General features: G+C 42.0%; 1 pseudogene; it reads right to left on the bottom strand.

The window, feature by feature from the left end:
- Positions 1–4261: 4261 nt before the first annotated feature.
- LOC120611859 (uncharacterized) lies at positions 4262–4380 on the bottom strand (annotated as a pseudogene).
- Positions 4381–7005: the final 2625 nt, after the last annotated feature.

Below are 7005 nucleotides of genomic sequence, written 5' to 3'. Positions count from 1 at the left end.
CCTCAGTATGACTTCGAAAGGACATGCTGTTACCTTGTTGCTTATGTCTGAGCATCGTATGACTTTTCTTCACAGGGCCACACACAAGGCATTCTGTCTAAAGTTTAGTGAAAGGGGATTTTATGGGTGTTGGTCTCTGAAATTCCCTTGTAACTTCCCCGCAGCTCTGCCATGAAAAGCTTCAGCAACCAAAGGAAAATCTCGGTCTTTCAAAAAGAAGCCCTCTAGGAATTTGTCTTCTAAAAGCAAGCTTTTGCCATGCACCCAAGGCAGAGGTGACCTCTCCACCCAGCAACTCACTTGGTTTCAGGCCAGCCATCTGCAGTGGATTGTTCGTCCATGTTCCACTGTAATGTGAGGTTTTCAGGGGTGTGACTGCCCACTGCTGCCCACAGGTCCTCAGCCTACATTTTGCTAGCCCGAGTTTGCAGCCAGAGAGTCCTTTAGAACATTGCAATGAGCAATACCAGAAGCCCACAGGCCATCTCAGGCAGAGGAAACCACAGGCAGACTCGCTGTCTTCCGCAGGCTCCCAACTCGGGTTGACCCTGTTGTTTCTCAATGTTGTAAGCCCTGTGACCTTAGCCAAGGTTCAACATGCAATGCTGACTGAACAGATACACAGAATTACAATTCTTGCCACAGGCTTTGAGGCACCACAGTTAGAGTCAAAATCTGGGTCTCTTGTGTCCATGTCGCTGCACCTGCTCTTCTGAGTCTCAGTTTTCTCACCTGTACAGTGGGGCTGAGTAGACTTACATACCAATATCCACTCATCCCTTCTTCCACGCTGACATAACCTCAGTTTTGTTTGCAGTAGTAGTCCACACAGCTCTGTTCTCCAGACCCTCCCGTAGCTAGGAATAGCCATGTGACCTGATTCTGGGCAGTGAGACCTAAACAGAAGTCTTCTTGGGACTTGGGTGAACTCTGGAAAGTTTTCGTTCCTCTGATAAGAGGATTCTGAGCCAGCTGGTGTGGACTTTTCCTGTTCTCTTCCCATTCTCCTCCCGCCTTGAATGCAGAAGTGATGCTTGGAACCTGGCGCGTGAGGGAGAGGCCAAGAAAACCACAGTGGCATTGGCCCGGCCGTGATGGGGTGGAGCTCTTGGATTTGAACGTTGAAAATGCCCAGCTCCAAACTTCTTGTGACGTGAGAAAATAAACTCTTCTAGGTTTAAGTTATTCGGAGGTTCTGCATTACTTGCAGCTGAACGCAGCACTCAGTGATGCAATGTATATGAAACTAAGTCAGACCCTGGACTTTGGGTGATTATGATGTGTCAGCGTAGGCTCATCCTGGGTGACAGTGTGTCATTCTGATGAGTGATGTTGATAATAGAGGAGGCTGTGCTTGTGTGGGGGCAGGATGTGAGTAGAAATCTCTGTACCTTCCTCTCAACGGACTTGTGGAAACTAAAACTGCTCTAAAAACTAAAGTTGTCAATAAGAAGAAAAAAATGCTGTGTCTGCAGGAGTTTGAAGTTTGGTCACTTGACTAATGCCACCTTCTCTATGAAAGCCCAGAGGCTCTGGATTCTGGGGCCTGGCTTTTCTTATGAAACTGCAGTGGCCTCTGTAACACTCTCAATGCCTCCTCCTCCCCCAAAAATCTTTAAAAATTATCTTCTATGGCCAACTCTTCAAAATTAAACATGTGATCGGTGCCCCAAACTAAGGTTGATTCTTGACATGGAGCAACTGTTTTCAATCACTATTCCCTGTTATTCCCACAAACAATAGAAATATTCAATTTAAAATATTTTGCCATGCAAACTTAATTGATTCATTAAATCAAAAATTTTAATGGATACCTACTAACTTTCAGTCTTTGCGAAGATAAGTAAGAATAAAACAGCTAGCATTCACCGTCTAGGGAAGAAGATTGACTTGGAAACAAACAATTTCAAAACGGCTGGAAGGAAAAGCACCAGAATATGTTGGTGGTTTTCCTGAATGAGAAGTGTCCAGGAACGATTTTGCTTTTTTTTTCATGCATTTCTAAATGTTCCAAATTTTCTATATAGAACATATGTGGTAGTAGAAAACCCAGACAACTTCTCAAACATAAAAAAAAAAAAATCCTTTGTTAGATAATAAACCATGCATTTATATTTGAAAAATATGATGACTGCATTTGACATATCCCTTGGGGTGGAGACAGATAGGTAACAGGTCACAGTTTTGGAGCCAACCTTATACACTGGCTTTTGTTGCGCCCCATCCAGCTCACAGATGGGTAAAGCTGAAAGGGACCTTAGAGGTGACCTAAGCCACCTCCTCGACTCTCAGGTGAGGAAATTGAGGCCCAGACAGGTGAGTGGCAGATGAGAACTTGATCCTATGGCAATGGACTAAAACAAGTGGTTCTGAAACTCTCAATTAGACTCCTCACACATAGACACAGCATTTCAAGGTTAAGTCTCACTGGGAGGAGACCAAAAAAGAGTTGGAGGGAAAAATGGCCTGTTTATCAGCAAGTATTTATAAGCACATTCTTAGTGCCAAGGATTCTAGTAGAATTTTTCAAACAATAGACTTTATTTTTTGAGCAACTTTCAGTTCACAGAAAAACAGAGGGGAACGTACAGAGATTTCTCAAAAACCCTTCTACTCACATTGTCCCCACTGTCAACACCCCCACCACAGTGGTACATTAGTTATCATCAGTGAACCTACATTGACACAGTGTTGTCAGCCAGAGTTTATATGTTACATTAGGATTCATTCTTGTTGAACATTATGGGTTTGGACAAATATATAATGATATATCTCCACCACTATGGTGTCATATAGAGTTGTTTTGCTGCCCTAAAAATCCTCTGTTTCCACTTATTTATTATTTCCTGCCCCTCCCCCCCCCAAAAAAACCCTGTCAACCACGGATCTTTCTACTGTCACAATACCTTTGCCTTTTTTAGAATATCATATCGAAATCTTACATTTTATAGACTTTTCAAATTGGCCTCTTTCACTTACCGATGGACGTTTAAGGTTCCTTCATGTCTTTTCATAGCTTGATGGGTCATTTCTTTTTAACGTTGAATAATATTTCACTGTCTAAATGTATCATAGTTTATTTATTCCCCTACTGAAGGACATCTGATTGCTTCTAAATTTTGGTAATAATGAATGAAGCTGCTATAAACATCTGCCTGCAGGGTTATTGTGTGGCCACAACTTTTCAACTCTTTTAGGTACCTACCAAGGAACATAATTGCTGAATTGTATGATAAAATTACGTTTATCATACTTTTATGCTAGGCTGTCTTCCAAAGTGGCTGCACTACTTTGCATTCCCACCAGCAATGAACGAGAGTTCCTGTGGCTCCACACCCTTGCCAGCATTTGGTGTTGTCGGTGTTCTGGGTTTAGGCCACTCGAATAGGTTTGCGGTGGTATCTCGTTGTTGTTTTAAGTTTCCCTGATGACATATGATGTGGAGCGTATGCTTATTTGCCATCTGTATATCTTCTTTGGTTCTATTAGAATATTTAGCATTCAATTCTCTGAATATCTCAATATCCGAATATACCTGAGTGACATTTTACACTTAAAAATTGGCCACGTTTACCTCACAGCTTAACAATTTGCTTAATTAAAAAAAAAAAAAAGCACAGATACAGTGCATCACATATTTTCCCATCAGGGAAATTCTTTTGGCTGAGGTGACTAAATGGGCACTCACTAGATGGCTAGGTGGGTGCCTGGTGGTGTGGCCCAAAGCAGGCTATATCGTTTAAAGATAGCTCTTAATATAATATTTTTTTACCCTAAATTGTAAATACCATTAATAACACAGCAGATGAATCATTAACCACCTGTCGCTTATCTCATCCTGGATAAACAAAATATCTGTTCAAAAAACGGATAATTATCAGCCCTAAAAAGGAATGGAGTACAAATACATGCTATAATGTGGATGAATTTTGGAACATTATGTTTAGTGAAATTAGAATAGCACAAAATAATGCATATTGTATGATTCCACTTATATGAAATGTCCAGAACAGGCAAGCGCATGGGGACAGAAACACATTAGTCATTGCCAGGGGCTGAGGGTAGGGATGGGAAGTGACTGCTAATGAGTATGGGGTTTCTTTTGGGGGAGATGAAATGTTCTGGAATTAGAAAGTGGTGATAGCTGCACAACTTTTTTTCTTTTTTTCACTTTTTTTTTTTTTTTTTTTTTTGGCGACAACCCTTGGATGACCTCACAGATTGCAAGGACCTTGTCAGCTTACAATTCCTTATTTTTTTACACCGACAGCACCTGGTCTTCCCAGGTGGTCTCCTATCCAAGTACTAACCAGGCCCGACCCTGCTTAGCTTCCGAGATCAGACGGGATCGGGCTTGTTCACGGTAGCATGGCTGCAGACACCACTTTTTAAACATACTAAAAGCCACCAAATTGTACATTTTAAAAGAATGGATTTTGTGACATGTGAATTATATCGCGATTTTTTTTTTTTTTTTAAGGAAGGATTCTTGGGTTATCTTTTTAATTATTTGCTACAAGAGCTGCAGAGTTGACTCTATCTTTTATAAAATTGTATGATGCAAGTTCCTTTTTCACCATAGTTTTCACTTAGGTATTAGTAGTCCCTGAAATGGAAACGACTTAGAATTTATATCTACCCTGGTTTTAATGGACCTCGTCTCACGAGTTGTTTCCTTCCTTTCGGGACATTCGATAAGCACTTTTACAACTTTCTTCTGTAAGTTCAAGAAATGCCAGGAAACATAAATTCCGAGGTACCTAGGAAAAAATATGGTCTCCTCCTAAAATATAGTCATTATTTCATTTTTTTTTTCCCCTTGGAGTTTTATGGGGTTTATTTTTTGAAAGAGTTTGATCCAGCTTCCTCCCCTTCCTCCTTTCTTTCTTTTTATAGTTAGAGGCCCAGAGATTAGAGTAAGGGCAGTAAACCACAGCGGCTGCCTGCAGCACCTCCCAGGTTCTGGGCAGGTTGAGTAAACAGGCTGCATTTTCGAGAGATAAAACCAGAGGTTGGACCAAGAGGAAGGCCAGGCTCTGCCCGCAATAAACCACATCCTGGGGGCCTCTCCCACTATGCGTAGGGTGGGCCAGTTTCTTCACAAGCACAGCTCCAAGGACTCTTAATTAGCAGAATATCTCTGGGGTGAAACCTGACGCTGGAGGTCTGTTCGCCCCTGTGCTACATGGGTTTTAGACAACATGTCCCCAGGATCTCAAATACTAGTTAACGCTGGGTCCTAGCAAGACATTTGCCCCATGTACCTTCATTGATGGAACAAGGAGCGTTTATTTTCAGGTTCTTGGAGTGGCAGAGGGTACTTTTCTCTCTTCTTAGGCTGCGCATGGCAAGATCAATAAGGATCCAGACTTACTTTGCATGATGGGTTTGGTGACTCTCTGTCAGGACATTTTAATTCTCCCAGGCCCTCTGTAAAGCATGGCTAACCCTTCACCCAGATTGAGACAGGGCCACGCCTAACAGGCCGAGAACACGCCACACTGTGAGTGGTGCTTGACTCACTTCATGCAGCAGCCTCGATCCTGAAAAGATCTGTTTAAATCAAATTATACTGGAGGGATTTGTTCATCAGAGGAACCCAGAAAGTATATTCCTTTATAAAGGAAAAAAAAAAAAATCAAGACTTCACAAATAGGCGATTTGGAAAATTAGGATTATTTGAAGATGCGCTTTCTTTGAAGTATATCTGTACAGAGAAAAAGATGGAGAGGTGTCGGCATTGAATGTCGGCATTGAAGTTGTGTGAAGTTCAGATGCTGAGTCTTCATTATTTCACCTTCTGCCCCCAGGGCAGTGCCCAGGGCACAGTCGAGGCTCCATAGATACTTGTTAAATGAATGTATACAGGAGCTTTCCGTTATTTCCCTTGGTAGACAGAATATCTTCTTGAGGTAAGTGTCGTTTTCAGTTCATAGGTGAGGAAGTTGTGGCTGGGGTGCCTTAGCTAATTTGCTCAGAGATCACGCAGGAGGTGAGAGCTGAAGATGAGATTAAACCCAGGTGCATGTTCTCTGAGTCAATGCAAAAAAATGAGGAGTGGGGGGAAGATGCTGACCCCCTCCCCCCAATCCTACCACTCAAAGATAACTCATAGTTAACTTTGTTAACTCAAAGTTAACCATCATTCGACTTTTTAAATATTGGTATTGATTTACAAAAATAGGTCTAAGTATTTTTTGTCATGTAACTTTCCTTTTCAGACTTATATATAGAGACCATGTCATTACATATTGTTGTATAGTGATGGTTCCCAAAGTGTGGTCTGTGGACCAGCAGTATCAACATCACCTTGGAACTTGGTAGAAGTGCAAATTCGTCCTAGGTCTCCTTAATCCGAAACTCTGGGGGTGGTGCATAGCAATTTGTGTTTTATTTAACAAGCCTTCTAGGGCAGCGGTCCCCAACCTTTTTGGCACCAGGGACCAGTGCTCCTATGAGAATCTAATGCCTGATGATCTGAGGTGGAGCTGAGGTGGTGACACCAGCACTGGAGAGGGCCTGCAAATACACATGAAGCTTAGCTTACTCGCCCCCTGCTCACTTCCTGCTGTGCGGCCCAATTCCTAACAGGCCACGGACCAATACCAGTCCGTGGCCCAGGGATTGGGGACCCCTGCTCTAGGGAATTCTGATACGTATTCAAGTTTGAGATGTGTCTCATTTTATCATAGGGATATAATATATTTTATATTATCATTCCTCTTTTATTGAAGTCCGGGGAGTCCCTTTTTTTTTCTAGTAAATGCTGCAGTGGTAAACATTCTTATGTTCAAACTTTTAGGCATATCTACAATTATTTCTCTAGAGTAGATACAAGAAGTGAAATTGGCTAAGTCAAAGGATATACACAATTGCAAGTACCCACGGTCTTTTTTGCTACAACATCACGAGGTCATTGCAAGGTGGACTGTGGTCTGAAACAAACGTCTTCTGTCTCCACAACTCCAAGATGTCCTTGTGTAGGTGACCTCATCAAAGATAGGA

The sequence above is a fragment of the Pteropus medius genome, unplaced genomic scaffold, assembly GCF_902729225.1.
Source record: "Pteropus medius unplaced genomic scaffold, Ma_sr-lr_union100, whole genome shotgun sequence".
NCBI classification, from domain to species: Eukaryota; Metazoa; Chordata; class Mammalia; order Chiroptera; family Pteropodidae; genus Pteropus; species Pteropus medius.
Note: the sequence above shows the minus strand (reverse complement) of the source record. Positions and strands in the feature narration are given on the sequence as shown.